Source organism: Kogia breviceps, chromosome 16 (assembly GCF_026419965.1).
Source record: "Kogia breviceps isolate mKogBre1 chromosome 16, mKogBre1 haplotype 1, whole genome shotgun sequence".
In the NCBI taxonomy this organism is placed as follows: domain Eukaryota; kingdom Metazoa; phylum Chordata; class Mammalia; order Artiodactyla; family Physeteridae; genus Kogia; species Kogia breviceps.
The window spans coordinates 3,209,286-3,227,235 of record NC_081325.1 but is presented as its reverse complement, the minus strand read 5'-3'; positions in this window follow the sequence as shown (position 1 = coordinate 3,227,235).

The window sequence follows — 17,950 nt, the reverse complement described above, 5'->3', positions numbered from 1 at the left end:
AGACCCCGGGGAGAGGCCTTAGGGACTGATTCGTGTACATCAGCCAGAGACATTCCTAACTCGGGTATTTATTTCATGATAAGTGCTTTCACTGCAAGTACGTTTCCGTGAAATTTGCTCAGGAGTACAAGTTCGTAGGAACGGAACACGACTTCCTCGCGGTGCTCTGGGCCACGCAGTGGGCTGTCCTTGTCCTCCCACGCAGCCTGGCTGACCCTCACGTCCACGCTGCGATCGTGGCGTCGGCCCGTCAGCTCCTTTTCTGTCTTGAGCTCTTCATTCACGACTGCAAGCGTGTCTCCCTCGCCTTCTTCTCTGAAGGATCTTAAGGAGCTCCTTAAAGAAAGATGCGGGAGGCCAGCTGCATAGAATCACCGCTGTTGATTGGGGAGAGAAACAACCAAACGTGGTGCGAGGCAAGTACGTTCACTCACGGCTAACACCCGGCGCCCACAAAAGGCAGGGGTGCTTCTCCCCTGTGCTCCACGTGGGATCCACACGTTCCACCGGTACCTGCGCAGCACGTGTGCCACAGAGGAGACAGATGAAAAACGGACAGGCCCATCTGTCTACAAACTGAGGAAACTGTTTTGTAGAGAACGCCCGAGACTTTACAGTTATGAGAAAGGGCGAAGGCGGCAAACACGGTCAGGAAGCGGTGGTGCGCTTGTCCAGTCAATCATCCGGCCGCCTGGGGAGCAAGCAAACGGCCGTAATTGACCCAACTTTGTTGAAAAAGTTCTCGCCCCTGTGCGGAGTTCTGCCTGATGGAGGATACTGCAGTCAATATCGAATTCACCTCTTAAGAAAATTCTTGAAGGAAATATTACCTCTTACAATAACTTGCGGTTTTCCCAATATAAATATATCAAAGTATCCAAAATTATCAACAGTTACTTGAACCTTTACCTTCCCTACAACATATATTAAAATATACCCTTGACATGAATTCAAGGATATTTCTCACCAAGGGAAGAAATTGGAGTATGATGAGTTCAGGAATTAATGTAATATCGTATGACGTGTCATAACAAGACGAATGCTTAGAGATGACAGTTGCCTCTGTTCGTTACTGAGGGGCTGTCACGCCCACGTACGTGACGGGTCGCAACTGGAGAGGGACGAGGACACAGAACATTAAACAGCTTCGAGCACACTGCGCAGCCTCAGAGCAGCTCGGCTGATGACGGGAAGCACGTGTAATGTTTCTGAATTCAATCCAGTCTCCCGACTCAGTGCTACCTTTGTACAAAAATGAGCGAGGCACTAGGGCAGAGAGGTGTCCTGTCCCTGAGCTGCAGACGCCCAGACCTAAAGGGGAAGCACGGGGGAAACGGACAATCTGGACGCAACGTGATCTGTGTCCTAAAAAGTGGGCAAACTCTGAGTGTGACGAAGAAGCCGAGTCCGGCTTTACCTGGAGATACGGGGAAGGCAGGGGGTAGGAGAAAGGGCACCTGAGCTGCGGTTCCGTGAGTGAAAGTTCACCAGGAAGTTAAGGCGGAGAGAGGACGAGAATCTTCCAGGAAGACGCAACACCGGCACAAAAGCAAAACCGTGGCCCTGGCACCCCCTCCTCCAGTGCAGCCGCCAGCTGGCGTCCTAAAAGGAGTCCTTTGTTCTCTGAGCTTGTGTGAAACTGGAATGCTTTCATATTTTATCAATTCTAAAATGTGTATATTATTAGCATCTTTACATTTAGGATGTACCTTATGACCATGCAGTGTCATGATTTAATGGGCAGGGATTTTCTGCATCACACCCCAATGCCCTTATGTCACAGCGTTGATGGCCCTTCATGTCAGTAAAAGGCAGTACTAAATTAGAACACCTGTCCCTTGAGGTAAGTAAGACTCTTTCTTCCAACCCAGTCCTTATCCAACAGGGACTAAAATGTATTTACATACATTTATTTGACTTATATAAATACGTAAATATATATCAATATCTAGATATAGATAGGTCTTATCTTATAATTTATGGATTTCTACTTCTCCAGAACCATTTCAATAATATTTTCTGATAATAAACAGATTCATGTTTATTATAGAATTTATTTAAAAAACACAGAAAATAAAAATGACCATAATCCCACAAGCCAATATACTATTCTTAATATTTTGGTCAATTTTCTTCCAGTCTTTTCGGCATATATATGATTTGGATGGAGAGAGAGTCATAGAGAAGAGAGTCATAGAGCAATGGAGAGGAAGGCCAGCGCGTGAGCGGAGGAATTAGAACTACAGGCCCAGCGCGCGGAATCGGGACAGCGGAACAAGGAGAAAGCTGTCTGGGGAATCTGCTTCACACTCACAGCAATTGTTCCAGAGATGCGGGCATCGACGTGAACAGCGGAGAAGGGGTTCACAGGCCCTCGGGTCAAAGCAGGTAAAATAACTATGTACCTCGGTCAAGGGCGTGGTGGCGCAGGTGGCTGGAAACGCAGACCGTCCTTGTTGGAGGGGTCACCTCTGGCGGAGAGGGGCAGGGGGGGTCCCTGCTCCGGCACTGAAGGACCCTCTGTGTCTGCTGACACTGGTTTCCCCTCGCCCGTCTGGGCCGAAGTCTCCGGCTCGCGGGATCCTCCCGGACCGGGGCGCGAACCCGCGTCCCCCGCACCGGCAGGCGGACTCCCAACCGCTGCGCCACCAGCGAAGCCCGAGGTATTTGTTTTTTGAATCCCAAGGAATGTTCTTTTCACTTACTTTTCAGTTCACGAGTTAGCGCATACTAAAAGGAGCTGGGTTCTATTTTCAGTTTTTCTGATCCTGCAATCCCACTCCTGGGCATATACATCTATCTGGAGAAAACCATAATTCAAGAAGATACATGCACTCCAATGTTCATCGCCGCTCTATGCACAACAGCCAAGACGTCCAAGCAACTAAGCGTCCATCGACAGATGAACAGATAAAGAAGATGTGGCACGTATACACAGTGGAATATTGCTCAGCCATAAAGGAGGATGAGATGATGCCATCTGCAGCAACATAGGTGGGCCTAGAGATTATCATACTCAGTCAGACAGAGAGAGACACATATCATATGCTATCACTCATATGTGAAATCTAATTTAAAAATTATACAAATGGACTTATTTATAAAGCAGAAACAGACTCACAGATTTCAAAAACAAGCCTACAGTTACCAAAGGGGAAACGTGGTGGGGGGGGATAAATTAGGAGTTTGGGATTAACACACACACACGACTACCTATAAAACAGACAACCAACAAGGACCCGCTGTAGAGCACAGGGAACTCTACTCAGTGCTCTGTGATAACCTATATGGGAAAAGAATCTGAAAAAGACTAGACAGATAGATAGATAGAGAGAGAGATAGAAAACTGATTCACTGTGCTGTACACCTGAAACTAACACAACATCGTAAATCAACTACACTCCAATAAAATAAAAAATAACAAAAGTAAAAGGAGCTGGGTGAGCTTAGTGTGAATTCTGGTAGGATTCTGCAGGCTGAAAAATAACTTAATCAACTGGAGTTCAGGAGATGGATCTGAACGTCCGGTCTAGCTGACCTGCGTGTGACCAGGGGCAACTTGAAGCGGGTCGTGTCTTGCCTGGCACGTCAGTAACATCGCACAACTACACAGCCACAGACGAGCAGAGACGCACGCAGGAAGCGAGGCCTACGGGACCCCACCCTTCGCCACTTGCTCCGGTGAGGACAGAAGCTGCTAGGGGTGGGCAGGGAGACCCCGGGCCGGAATGGTGAGGGCTACAGAAACCCCGTCTGTTTCTGGCCTCAACTATGGCTCCCAGTTAGCTTTGGAAATAGTTTACAGAGATGGACAGCACAGCCTGCTACGGGCAGCTGGGCTCGGGGGACGATTAATGAGCACAAATAACGTCTTCGCTTGGATCCAAGCACCGTGAGGACACCTGGACAACAAGAGAAAGTGACAGGAATAAGAAAAAAGGTGAATTCAGATACATCCCTTCAAATAACAGTCTCGTCTGTCCTGTGGCCCTGGCTGTGTGCAGGGAAGCGGGGATGCAGAAATAAGGAAGGGACGTCCTTGGCCCTTGAAAGGCAGCTCAGTGTAGCGAAGCCATCAGCCCGTGATTATTTCGATTTCTGGGCGTTTGTTTTCAATTTTTTTAGGAATGTACAAATCCATGGCATAAAACATTAATGAGGTAACTTTAAGACCAGATGGGGCTTCCCTGGTGGCGCAGTGGTTGGGAGTCCGCCTGCCGATGCAGGGGACGCGGGTTCGTGCCCCGGTCCGGGAGGATCCCACGTGCCGCAGAGCGGCTGGGCTCGTGAGCCGTGGCCGCTGCGCCTGCGCGTCCGGAGCCTGTGCTCCGCGATGGGAGAGGCCACAACAGTGAGAGGCCCACGAAAAAAAAAAAAAAAAAAAGAGCAGATGATTTTTAACTTGACTGTTCTTCAGGAACATCTCTGTGATTCGAGCCGATTAAATGACTCTCAGTACGGGGAATTCTAATAAATTAATAACATCCTGTCATTTCCTCCTAGTCGTTCTGGCATTAACAGCAGATTAGCTCAGGTTTTCACCTGATTTAATGAGCTTTTGTGAGAAAATAAAACTCAGAATGAAGAGAGAACAAGGATCATAAATGCTTTCCCCACGAAAAACAAAAACTATGAAGCATCACCAATTTCTGTGCAAACTGCACTTGAACAGAAGTGCTTGATTCATTATTTCCGAGTGAAGAAAAAAAACCCCATACTCTCGACTTCTTTAAAGGTAGAAGTTTCTTCCAGAATTTGTCTGTTGACATTGTCACCAACTGAAAGCTTTCCCATTGCCCATGGCTCATGTCAGCCTGGAGTTAGCAACGGCAAAGGGCATGTCTTGTCCCCAAGCTGCGGGACACATAGGCATTTCAGCATTTGGCACAGAAACGGGGAGGTTTCACTCACTCAATCAAGCGCTTTGGGGCACCTCTGGCGGGGGTTCTGCGTGCCTCCAACTCAACCATAATTGTGACGACGCATCATCACCCCAGGTCCTATAACACGGCATCGCAAGTTACTTTCCAAATACCAAAAGCCAAAAATGAAACATATACTAGAACACAGCATCTTTCAAGGAGTTAAATGCTGTTAAAATTTTTAAATATCATTAGCAAAAAAATTTCAATCCTAGTGATTCTAACATTGTATTAACATATACCACAAACTAGTATGATCAGAGAGACATGATATGCCCTTTTTTTATCCTGAACATCTGTCCAGTACAAAAGGCTTGGAATTCTTAATCAAGCCCTTCCAGAAATGGACAAAATTGAACATAACCTAGAGGTTATTCCACCCCCTGCCCTGCACTTTAAACAAAGATTAAAAGAAAGATGCTGTAAAAATGTTTTTGACATTTCCCATCTTTAAATGTAAACACGTTGATGTATTTTAATACTATAAAACAGATAAAAGAGAGAGTAATATTTTTTAAGGGTGGAATACTTTATGCTAAAGTAAACAAAACAAAAGAGCTGTCCAGGAAGTCAGAAGTCATTACCCATGAGAAGCAGCACGTTTTTTTCATTACAGAAATGAGCAGGTTCCAGTGAGCTAGACACATGATGGCCAAGGCTGGGTCCTGGGGTGGCCACACCCATCTTCCCATAGGATTCGGCCCTACGGCGCGGAGAGCTGACCGCCCCAAGCCCCGGAAGGACGTGCCCCACCGATCTCAGATGAGAAAGAGAAAGAACATCCTTCTTCCAGCCCTGCTTCCTGAGCCACCACCAAGCACGTGTGCGCGCACACGCACGCGCGCACACGCACACGCACGCGCGCATGCAAAGCATCTTCTCTGACTCATCAGCACGTGTACGGACAAATGACAAGTGCTCCCCCACCTGGGGCCTCCACGCACACCCGGACAGCGAGGATGGGGTAACACTGTCTGCCCCATGGCCCTTGTGGCTGGAGACGGAGCTCAACATTGGAGCACCGTCTGGCACAGGATGGAGAACAAAGCCTCCTCCACCCGGGGAGCCCTCATCACCCAGCATCCACGCGGCACACGAGGCACGTCACTGCTGGTGGCTGCAAAGCTCATGAAACAGCTCATCCCTCGCTCAGAAGCGAAGGCCACATCCAGAGAGAAAAGGCTGTCGCAGGGGCAGGAATCAGGCTTCACGGAGGCGGTTTCTCAGCGTCTCGGGCTTCACCCGCGGTGAGAGCGCTACGCATTCAGGTAAAACGTCTGTGTCACCATCCTGACCAAATGCAATTCTCTCCTACAGAGCCGGTACACGGCGCCTCCCCACCTGCCCGCCACCGGACACAGCATCCTGGGGGAGAGACGTGCGTGTGGAACTCTTTACCTGCTCTTCCGAGATGTAAACCCGTCGTATTATACTCATTTCTCCATTTCTATAAAGACCAAGATCTGTGCTGACAACCCCTGTCTAAGACTTAACGTTTATTTCACGAGCTGCACGCTTAGCAAGTAACCTGCCTGAGAAATCTCCAAATGATTACCTAGGACAGAGGGCACACACACGTACACACACACTTGCTGACGGCACACACACCACCAGCGCGTAGAGGTCTGCAGTTGACAAAAAGCATCCTCCCTCATTCTTCAGACAGTCCACAAACTCCTCCCACCAATAACTCAAGGTCCGCAAGTCCCATCACGAACTTTCACTATCACGCTGTGCGTGCTAAATGCTGTCCTGAGTTCTGAGCGTATGAAGCTGATCTCCACAGATGACTGACTGACTGTCGGCCTGGGTTTGGGTGGCTGGGCCTCACTCCTGCCCCCCAGGAGAGCTCGCTTAGCAAGTTCCAGGTTGTAATTAGGTGCTGACGAAAATGCAGCCCTGGATCATTTATTTCAGATATGTTTGCCCACAACTATACAAAATGGACTCGGTTTGTGAAGCTGAGGACTTCTCAAGCATGATATCACTGAAAAAACTGTAGTCAAGACTTTACTTGATTAAACTACTTACTTCCAGAGAGTTCTGAAGTGGGCTTACCCAACTCCAGCTAAAACAGATCTACCACACAGATCATTGGACAAAACTTGTAACGCACGCCTGAATGTATACCAAAATGCAGGGCTGTGAGCCAAGTGAGGACACGGGTGAGGAGGGAGGGGCGCTGGGTGGACGCCCGGCCCCCATGTGAGCCAGGAGCACACCGGAATGGGAACGGTTGCCTCTGGGTGGCATGGGGCTCGCACAGCAGCACTGGGGCTGCCAGGCAGGAGCCCCCACACAGGATGGGGGGCGGGAGATGGCCAGGGCGGCTGCAGGGGGGACTCTGTCAGCCTGGCTGGTGCGCCACACCCAGTGCTTCGCCCGACCCTGCACCGGGGTCAGGGGGAGACCCTGCCCCTGAGAAACGGTGGCTACAAACCCTGCAGGGACATGTTGGGAGGCCTGAACTATGCCCCCAGCAGCCTCTTCCACCGATGGAAGCCCTGAAGTCCCTCGAGCTACCAAGTGCTGGGACGCTGGGGGGGCCTGGGACGTGAGCTTCACAGCGTCTGTCCGGTGCTCTGCGTCTGAGAGGGGTGGACTCCGCCAGCCCCAGAGACAGGCTGCGTTCCGTTTCCCACCATTTTCTGTTTATAGATCTACAGAATGTATTTCTCTTCTAGAGAGCAGAAATTTCGATTTGAAAACTTAGATTTAAATTTAGATTTAAAAATTATGAAACACCTTCGAGGCCTTTATTTTCAAAACGTATTTTCTTAGCAAAGAAAAGTTACATGCATCTAAAAGAAACTAAAGCTACTCCCTGTTCAAGAGTCATAGCCTGGGGCTTCCCTGGTGGCGCAGTGGTTGAGAGTCCGCCTGCCGATGCAGGGGATACAGGTTCGTGCCCCGGTCCGGGAGGATCCCACGTGCCGCGGAGCAGCTGGGCCCGTGAGCCGTGGCCGCTGAGCCTGCGCGTCCGGAGCCTGTGCCCCGCAACGGGAGAGGCCACAACAGTGAGAGGCCCACGTACCACAAAAAAAAAAAAAAAAAAGAGTCACAGCCTATAATACACGATTTAGGGATGTGCGCACGAGCTCTGAGGTGCTGGTCCTGAAAAGGACAAAATGCAGGATTCCTAATTTTTTAATTATACAAAATTTATTACCTCATATTATATATATAGTGTACATTTATATATATGTGATATGAGAAAATCGAATTTTTATATCTCTAGCACAATTTGTGATGGGTCTTTGGCGTCCATAAAATAAGATTTTGTTAACTAAGGTCCATCCTAGAGTAAAGAGAGGCAATGAGTCTGTTAGGATAAGGATGGAGAAAAAGGAAGCAAGGGTTCTACTGGCTTCTGGCCTGTGCTGTGTTGGATGTTTGTGTGTCACAGTGTGTGTGCATATGAGACAGACAGACAGACAGACACAGAGGGAGAGAGAGGACGTTCTTTGCTGTAGGGAATAAACCCTCCTGCCATGTTTCTATCACAAGATTTTGATTGATGGTTAACACTACCCCTCGTTTGCCTAAATGTCTAGACTATGACTATATAAACTAATAGTAAAACTTTTCCGAATGCATGCAGAAGGTCTTGGGGGGGATTCAGAAAGCATTCTGCAAATCACGCAGCATTTCAAAGATTTCACCACAAACAACCATTGTACTAGCAAAGAGCCACGGTTCGGGCGACTGGTGGTTTAGGGTCAGTAGAATGGCAGTAAGAGGGTTTCCTGCAGATTTTTGAATCTCACTCAGCCTAAGAGCTCCCAGTTCTCTCAAGGACACAGTCTGATCTCTGCACCACATCCGCAATGCCATCTCATTTCATCCATAGAGAAGGACAGCCTGGGTACGTCCTGAACGTTCCACCACGTGTGGCAGATGCCCTATCGCAGAACCAAGACTAAACCTCAAGTCTGCTGGTGCGTAGAGCTGCCTTTTCGCCAGAAAAGTGATACCTTCCAGATAAGGTGCTAGTGAAAACTGGGATGAATTTAGGTTCAAATCTAGTTGGAATAGAAATAAACAAACGGAGTTAAAGACATGACACGTGGGAACATCTAAAGGGCAAGGTGGTTTAACTTTTGGATTAAAAAGATTCCACTTTTCAAATGTTCCCAATTTGTTTAAAAGAATAAGCCTTCTGGGAAAACCCAGAGCAGATGAGAGTCTCCAGGTTACGCCTAGTATAGGGAGCCCCAAGGCAGCTTTGGTGTGGAGTCTCCCTCAGACTTCATGGAAGCTTGCAGGTAGAAAGGGGGTCCTTTATTTGAAGCACTGCTCACCCTGGATTTCCAGAAATGAACAGTTTAGTCCCCAGGAAGATGGTGGCAATCTGGGGTGGCGAGAGCAGGAAAGGAGTTGTCCTGAATCTTCTTCATTTGCTTGGCAAGGGCGCTGCTTTCACTTAGGATGGGTGTTTATTTGGGGCGGTTTGGGGGCTAAATAGATGGAGATTTGGGGGATGGGGCACTAAGGCATTCAGCCACCCACCAAGCCCATGCCAGCTCTGTTTGATAGGAGTCTCTGCCTTAATCACCTGACTGAGAAAAAGAAATCTATCCATCTGGTTAAGAATTGGGCAAAGGTGGCTTTTATGCTAAATGTCGGAGACTCTGGGAACAGAAAGCAGTAAAACCAACCGATAAGGAGACAGGGTCTCTCGTGAACTTACGGGCCTACAAATGAAAACCTCGGCGATGGATAAAAAAGGAAGCCTCTCCACGGCCTGTGGCTCCATCGTGCTTGGGGCAGCTGGGTGGGGGAGGGGAGGGCTTCCTGCTGAACCCCCGACTGCCAGACCCAGCGCCCCGAGAGGCCTCTGCACCAGACACCCGAGCAAAGGCTCCTCCGACCTGTCTTGGGAGCGTCCTGCTGGAGCCCAGGTGCGCACGGGAGGTGGCTGATCGCAATCCGTGAGAATCTTAGAAAACCAGGGACCGTGACCCTTGGGGAGACCAGTTACCGCTCCAACTTGTCCAAGCTCAACCCGTCCACTTCGCTGCAAATTGCTGGTGCTTTGGTCCCTTGTCTGCTATGGGCCAGACCCTTCTCAAAGGTCTTCTGGCAAAGAGATTTTTATTGAAACCCACGTGTTGTGATGCACGTGGCCCACCGCCGCCAGAGCAGGCGGGGTGGAGTCCCCAGCAAGGGCACAGTGCTGCCTGGCACGGAATTACACACGGGGACAAGAATGTGACCCTCTCTGCTCCACCGCTCCCTGAAGATAACAATTATGCAGATTCTTTGTGTGCGGGCTTAGGAGTGCGCCGTGTGCATTTTCAGGGCGCCTGGAGCAGCAGCCTTCCCCGGGACAGAAACACGGTCACGAAATCATTTCAAGCGCTTCGAACGCAACGCGGCGTTACTGTGTCCTCTCTGTAGTCTGCAGCTCCTGTCCTGACGAGAGTTCTAGACCTGTATCCTTCTAAAGATCTCTTCCTAGAGCATCTTGTTTCAGAACAAAGGGGAGGTTGAGCCTCTCATTAGGAACAAAGTTATAATTCCGTTTCCCTGTATTTCCTCCAGTGCATTTGGCACGAGCGACGTATCAGGCGCAGACTGTCACCCCGGCGTTCGATAAAACCATCGCTTGCGCGAAACGAAACGAAACGCAACGAAAACGTGGCCTGAGGAAATCGTGAGTCGCCGCGCGGTCCTCCCAGCTGCGCTTTGCGCTGGGTAATAAATCGCGGGTAAATGATAATCACCAGAATCGACTGTGTGGCTGTGGGAGGCTTCTTTGTCATTGTTGCTCACTAATAACAGTAATCTGGGTAAGTAAACTGTATGGATATCAAATGTGCCTCGTTTGCAGCCTTCAATTAGCAGGTCCAGGACTCCTCCTTCACAGGACACCGGGCTTCCCTTGATAGTTCCCCCCTGAGCACACGGAAAGTTTGGCCTCCTTTAGTTTCCGGATGCCTTTTTTCTTCTCTTGGATTTCCTGGTCTGATGGTCCACAGCACACCAGGCTGGGCTGCTGCGAACAGCCGCCGGGCGAGGTCAGGCAGGCTGGAGTCCGTGGTCGGGCAGCTTGGCTGCAGCCGCCCGGAAGGGTGATGCTGAACCTTCCTGGCTCCCGTGCAGGGGCCCGGCCGGCCGGGGAGGACCGCCGCTCCCCTCTCCCGGCCCTCACAGAGGGGCCTGCGGCCTTCGCGAGCGCAGGTCAGGGGACAGGGCGGCGGGAGGAGGACGCAACCAAGGAAGCACCGAGCCGGATGACGCCAGGGAAAAGCGGACGAGATGGAGAATCCAGCACGTCTGACCCCTTCCGGAAACACCATACACGGACAAGGTCTGCCATGGGCGTCCGTATCACGAGCGGACGGGCCAGAATCACGTGAGAGGAAGGACCGCGGGTGGGTCAGCGCCTCAGGAGAGGGGGAAGCCCTTCCCTGGGGGCTGGGGTTCTTCGAGAGCCTCCCGGGGAGCGGGGCTGCAGCAGGGCCCCCCGCCTGCACGACCAGCTCACACCTGGACCACCGCTCTTCCCCTTAAATAGCTGGTGGAGGCTGAGGCCAGGATTAGATTGCTGGCATATTTTGTGCTATTTGCTTCAAGTTCATGAGCTCCTGATGTCACCATAGCAGCTGCAGGCTTGGCCTTAAGGAACAAAGGGGCTGGAGGCCAGGCGGCCGGGCAGCGGTGGAGGGCGGGCCCCCAACAGGCCAGGCCTTCAGGCACCCAGGCTCTGGGGCCCCAAAGGCCAAAGCCGTGGGGTCCAGGCCTGCTGGGTCTTTGAAGGCACGTGTGTGCTGTCCTGGCAGTGGTGACCCCCGGGAGTGAAGCTGGGGGGTCCGGGCAGCCCCGGCCCTGCCAGCCCTCAGTTCCCCGCACGTTCCCCTCCCTGAGGTTCACGGAGCCCCAGCTCTGAGGGCGGACGGCCCAGCACCTCCCGGTCAGACGTACGCTCTCCAGCACGTTACATGAGCTCCGATGTGGAACGTTCCTGGGAGTCCCCGGAGGCCCTGGGGGTGGACTATCCCTGCTCCATCCTCAGTGCTGTGACCATTGCCACCGTCACTGCTGGCGGCAGGGATCCTTCCAGGAGCGGGGGGTCCAGGGGGGAAGCGTCTAGAACTCACCCGAGGAGACGGACCTGGGGGCCCAGAGGGATCCCTCGGCATGGGATGGGCCACAGGGCTGGGACAGGCCATGGACACACAGAATCCCCCCCGGGCTCTCGGGGGAGGCCCAGCCGGGCTGCAGGTGGGTGGCCCAGGGAGGGGCCTCCCTGCTGCACCCCGGGAGCCCCTAGTCCCGGGCTCCCGCCTTTCTGCCCCTCCATGAGCCACTCCCGGACGAGGCGGGCCTCCCCACCTCCCACCTGCTGGCCCTGGCTGAGGGGCCCGGGCACGCCCAGGCTTTTAGACAGGTTTTTTTAAACTAGGAACAACAGGAAAAGGCAGGAGTACTTTAAATAGAAAATTCGAGGAACGTGCAACGTAACCGAGGGAGCACAGGCCGAAGTCCTGCTCAGGCTGTGCGCCCGATGCCCTGAACGCCAGCCTCGAATTGCGCTCGCAGCAGAGGGGGCCCTGAACGGTTGTCCGAGTTGTGCATTTCCAAAGAGCGACAGGTCCTGTTGTGCAGAGCCCTGCGCTGTCCCGGACGTCAAGCTCTCGCTGGGGTCCAGGCCGACCCGGGCAGCAGGCTCCCCAGACCCGCTGACCCCTGCGAGCTCAGGATTGGGCTCCAGGCCTGGTCTGAGCGCCGGCCGGGGCCGCTGGCCCGAGACCGAGCTCCGGTGATTCTCGGGGAAAACGAGAGGACTGTTAACCCCTGATGTTCCCCTCACTCCCGGGAGAATGTGAGGAGTCTGCGCCTCCGTTCTAAGGTGTGTTTTCCTTTGTGCATTTCCCCCCCTTTCAAAGGCGTTCGTTTCGGGAACGATGGCTTAATTTTCAGAGCAGAGAATATAAAATCCGAGACAACGTGACCCTGCCAAGGCCGCACCCCTTTTGAGTCCCATCGCCCGTGGGGCCATCTCACTCCGACTTACGTGACAAAGGCTTACGTTACCTCTGCTGAGCGGAAGCAGCTCGCTGGTCTTCCTGGCGCCACGAGTGGTTCTTAGTGACAATTAGCAATTTTGCGGGAGGGAGGAATCAGTTACAGAGCTTGGGAAACAGCCCGAGGCACTCTGTGTTTGCTCGAGTCTACCTTGGACTCGCCTGAGGCACTTCATCGACCTCGCCTTAAAATCTCTCCTCTTCCTGGAAAGTGAAGTTTGCATCAAACCAATGATCAAACTGTGCTCAGAACCCGTACACTTGAGCACACTTCCTGTCTCAAAACTCCTGCCACGTGAAGGACAGTCCCTTCATCGACCTTCCCCTTAAGACGTCTCGGCAAAGGAGACAGCACCCTGGATGAATCAACCCTCCAGTAACAGGGTGGAAATTATCCTTGGAGAAAACAAGCTCCTGCAGCTTAAACATAGCCCATTCTAGAGACTGGGTCACGTGGACATGTGTGTATTTCTGGACTGTCTCCGTTCCAAGGCTTCTGTGGGTTCCTGAACCGGAGCCAAGGTCCTAATCTGTCTAAATTACCTTCTGCTGGTGTGAGGGTCACCGGGTCCAACAGAGATGCCGGAAAACAACAGTAATAGCTGTTTTCCCCAACAAACTAGGAGGACTTTCACGGATCCCACCGGAGAGGCCACAGGGCCTTTCTGAGAAGGGGACAGGCGGGGGGGAAGACAAGTAAGGTGTGAAGTCAGCCTCGGTCCGTCCCAGGCCGCTCTCTACTGCCCACAGGTCCTTCGTTTAATCCTTCTGTTCTCCCTAAAAATATCTGAAGCACTTATCTTGCTGGGGGTAGTTGGTAACGAAATAACAGCTCACTGATGGAGGAGTGAGCTGACCACCGACGCCGTGCCAGCTCCCGGACCCGGGGCCCTGCAGCCCAAGTCCACCAAGGCCACCGACGAAAGACAACTCAAAGCATCGTGGTGGCCAACACACGCGCCGGAGAGCAAACTCCTACCGCTGCTTAGGAGAGGGGCCCAGCTCACGTGTGCTGAGACCCGTCTGAGCTGCGAACGGGAGGTGACGTAGGCCCTGGCAGGTCCCGGCCGAGCGGAGAGCGCGTGGCGAGGAAGAAGCAGGAGCCGGCAAGCCAGGGCACAGCCTCAGGCGCGAGCAGCCAGCTGGCCGCACCGAGGCTTTCTCTCTACGCGCGGCGGGAAGCATCGTGCGTTTTAGAGATCGCCGCGGCTCCCGTGCAGACGCAGGGCTGGAAGAGGATTCTGCTCGCTGCTCAGCGACTGTCTCTCGGCTTCTCGCCCGCCGCCCAGACGCTGCCTTGTGAGGCTGGTCCGAGAGGCCGTGAGGGCCGGCCTCCCCTGCAGCTGCCTCCACACCGGCCCCGCCTCCGCTGGGAAAGCAGGAGGCCACACGCAGGGCGGCTGGACGCGCCGGGTTTTATTCTCGGCCTTGTGTCCGCAGAGCCCACAATCAGCCCAGCGGCCGGAGTCCATTCTCATTTTCTGAGCATCCCTAGAACCAGCGCTGTGAGCCCTCTGGAGATGCCTGCACCGGCCGGCAGGGCCCCTCCTCAGATAGGGGCCCAGAGCTGGGCCGCCAGCACCAGAAGCCCACCATCTGGGGTCCAGGGGACAAGCCGTGCTTTGACGGCCAGAGGCTCAGTGACGTCCAGACAGTAACCCTGAGGGTCTAATGCGTGGGGGCAGCACGAGAGGGAAGAGAGAGGAGTGGAGACAGGAAATATTGAAATAAAGAAGAACCAGAAAGTGGGAAGGAGGGAATACCTCCTGGCTTGTGCTGTGGCGTTAACAGTAAATCAAACAAGAGGTGACCCTTCCTCCCGAAAAAGACACCAGTACACTTAATGAACATCAAAAGCCCTCACGAAACATTAAGAAACTAAATCAAGCCAAGAAATATAAAAATGATGGCGTATCATGACTTGATAGCAATGGATCAAGTGAATTTAGGCCCGGAATATAGGGTTGGTTTAACATTCCACAGATTATAAAAGAAAAGCTGTACGATTATCCCAATGGGTGCAGAAAACATGCATTTGACAAAATTCAACACCCATTCATGACTTAAAAACAGCAACTCACAGTAAACTAGGAATAGAAAAGATTTCCTTCCATCTGATAAAAAGCGCTACCCAAAAACCCACAGTTAACATCATACTTAATAGGAACGCTCTGGACTGGGCTCCTGTAAGATTGGGAGCAAGGCAAGAACGTCCTCTGTCATCTCTTCTCTTCATTATTGTACTGAGGTCTTAGTGCATAAAGTAAGAAAGGAAATAAAATATGTAAAGATTAGCTAACAACAGAACTGTCTTTATCCACAAACCACATGACTGTCTATGTAGAAAATCCTAAAAAGTCTATAAAACAAAAAACTACTAGAATGAAAAAGTGTAATGTCACAGGATACAAGGTCAATATAGAAACTGTCAATGGTACTTCTGTATATTTGCGATGAATGATTTGAAAATAGAGTTGAAACAATAGTAATTAAAATCACACTAAAAACATAACATGTCAGGGATATAGTTAATATGTGTCAGACCTACGCAGTGAAAACTGTAGAACACAATCTTAGAGAAATATAATGAGACCTAAATAACTAGATATATACCATGTCTGTGAATTGAAGACTCACTCAAAATTGCTAAGATACCAGTTCTCCTCAAATTCACCTACAGATTGATACAATCTCCATCAAAACGCCAACCGTCTTTTATTTCCCAGAGGTTGACGAGTTCTTTTTTTAAATGTACGTGACACGCCAAGAAACAATTCGAATAACCAGAAGATACTTGGGGGAAAAAAACCAAGATTGAAGAATTACATTCTCTGATTTCAAGACTTACTGTAGAGCAACAGTAACCAGTCAATATGGCATTGAGATAAACAAATACATCTATGGAACAGAAGACAGAGGCCAGAAATAGACTCACACTTATGCAGTAAGTTAACTTTTAACAAAGGTGCCGAAGCAATTCAATCGCGAAGGGAAAGTCATTCCAATGACTGGAGCTGGAACAACAGGCTATCTCTGAGAAACACACGGTACCACCCGTGCCTTGCATCTTACTCAAGCGTTAATTTGAGATGGAGCATGTACTTAACTGCAGAAGCAAAGATGGAAAAACTTACAGAAGAAAATACAGGAAAATACGTTTTCAACCTTCAGTCAGCAAAGCTCTCCTAGAACACAGAAAGCGCAAGCCAAACCGTTCAGGAAAGAACTGAGGCTTCACCTGCTACCAAAACATCAGGACGCAGATGGCCAAGGAGAGCACAGGCTCAGGGGAAACTTTCACAGATAAACCTCCCAGAGGACTTTTACCTAAACTACACAGGACAACGACAGCTCAGTGAAAAGACAAATACCCCAATTAAAAATGGACTGAGGGCTTCCCTGGTGGCGCAGTGGTTGAGAATCCGCCTGCCGATGCAGAAGACACGGGTTCGTGCCCTGGTCCGGGAAGATCCCACATGCCGCGGAGCAACTGGGCCCGTGAGCCATGGCCGCTGAGCCTGTGCGTCCGGAGCCTGTGCTCCGCAACGGGAGAGGCCACAACAGTGAGAGGCCCGCGTACCGCAAAAAAAAAAAAAAAAAAAAAAAAAGGACTGAAAAGCTGATCAGACACTTCACAAGCAGAGATGTGGGAATGAGCAATGCTTCCATGAAAAAGCCCTCAACATAATTACTTATCAGAAAAATGCACCCGGAAACCACAGAATATCCCCCAGAATGGCTCAAACTAAAAAGACTTCCAACACAACGCGCTCATCACCTGGACCACAGCTCTCTCATCCACTGCTGTGGGGCATATAAAGTACAGGGAACCATCGCTTTGGAGGACCCCTGGGAACCTTCCCATGAAGTTAAACACAGGCCTGTCCAGGACCGACAATCCTATTACCAGGCACTCGCCCAGGAAAACATACGCTTGAAAAACTAAAACTAAAACAAACAAACAAAAGCCTGTATAGCGACATTTATAACATCTTTATTTATTATAGCCAAACATTAGAAACCACCCAAGTAGCCGTCAACAGGAGAACAGATAAGCAAATTGTGCCATATTCATATAATAGAATATTACTCAGCAATTGGAAAAGAGTAAACTATAGACACCTGTGGAAACATGGATGCATCTCAAAAACATGATGTTGAAAGAAGAAACCAAGATGTCAAGGGTGCAGGGTTCGATTTCTAAGAGGCTCTGGAACAGGCCGAAGTGCGTGTGTTGATAGAACTCAGACGTGTAGGTAGAGTGGGAAGAGGTGGGGGCTGACTTAGGGAAGACGTATGGGCGCGCACGCCGTGACGCGGAAATCCTCTGCGACCTGACTGGGGTGAATGCATGTGTCAATCCCACCACACTGCACAGCTAAGATATGTGCATTTCACTACATGTGAACTAACACAGCCATCAAAGAAGCCATTACAATTACGTCTAAGGAAGGAGAATTGGGTATTTTAAATTCTAAGTTTTTTAAAAAAAAAAGATGAGTTCCCTTTTCCCCAAGCCAACTTCCAATCAAAATATCCATCTATAAACCATACTCATGAAAACAACCAAAGAGCTCAACAATGAGGGATTATTTAAATCGAGCACAGCATCCCACAAAATACTATACGTAGCTAGTACAGAGCATAGATATTACAGGAAATATTTGATCACATAAGAAATTCGCCATCTTAAGTGAAGATCTCAGCTTCTTAAACAGGAAGTGCAGTCTGATTCCCAATTTGGAAAACGTTTCCCTGTGTGTGTTTACATACAGAAAAAAAAAAGGCTAGAAGAATTTATACCACAACAGTACCTATTTTTAGGTAGTGGACTCACACGTGATTTTTAACTTTATTTCTCGATGCAGTTGGCATTTTCAAAACTGTCGGCAAAGAATGTGTGTTACTATCATTCTGAGGGGGGAGAATTACCTTCAGGACGTAAAATTAAAAACCATAGTACTGATGAGAAGCTTGGACTCTGGTGGATCCTGGGCT